General features: G+C 41.1%; 1 protein-coding gene across 1 annotated transcript in view; it reads right to left on the bottom strand.

Moving 5' to 3' along the window:
- The window catches only part of L1cam (L1 cell adhesion molecule), a 26,001-nt gene that overhangs the window by 16,202 nt on the left and 9,346 nt on the right, over positions 1 to 453 (bottom strand).

The raw sequence follows: 453 nt of genomic DNA, 5'->3' as shown, positions 1-453 counted from the left end.
AAGAAGAAGAAGAAGAAGAAGAAGAAGAAGAAGAAGAAGAAGAAGAATTCTTATAGTTTCACTGTTATCTTTGCAAGAGCTGATTGACTCCTGGAAGCTATTTGCACCTACAAGATGGAGGGTTGGGGAGCCATAATAAGAAAGAAGGAAATGGGCCCAAGATAGCTGCATTTCATAGAACAGGCTCAAGAAAAGGAAGAGAGGATGAGGAATGAAGCCTGCTCTTAACAACTAGGAGAAAGAGAAGAAAGCATTTTCTTGCTACTCTTCAGCCCTGGGAGAGCAATAGTGGGAGGTATTTTCTCCCTATTGCTACATATTCCAGGCCAAGGTCAGGGTAGGGTCACAGAAAGCTCTGGGACATTTCCCAAGCAGTCTCAGCACCTGGTTCTTTCTTTCTTTCTTTCTTTCTTTCTTTCTTTCTTTCTTTCTTTCTTTCTTTCTTTCTTTCTT

The sequence above is a fragment of the Psammomys obesus genome, unplaced genomic scaffold (assembly GCF_907164565.1).
Source record: "Psammomys obesus unplaced genomic scaffold, mPsaObe1.curated_primary_1811, whole genome shotgun sequence".
Classification (NCBI taxonomy): domain Eukaryota; kingdom Metazoa; phylum Chordata; class Mammalia; order Rodentia; family Muridae; genus Psammomys; species Psammomys obesus.
This window is presented reverse-complemented; position numbering and strand designations above follow the sequence as displayed.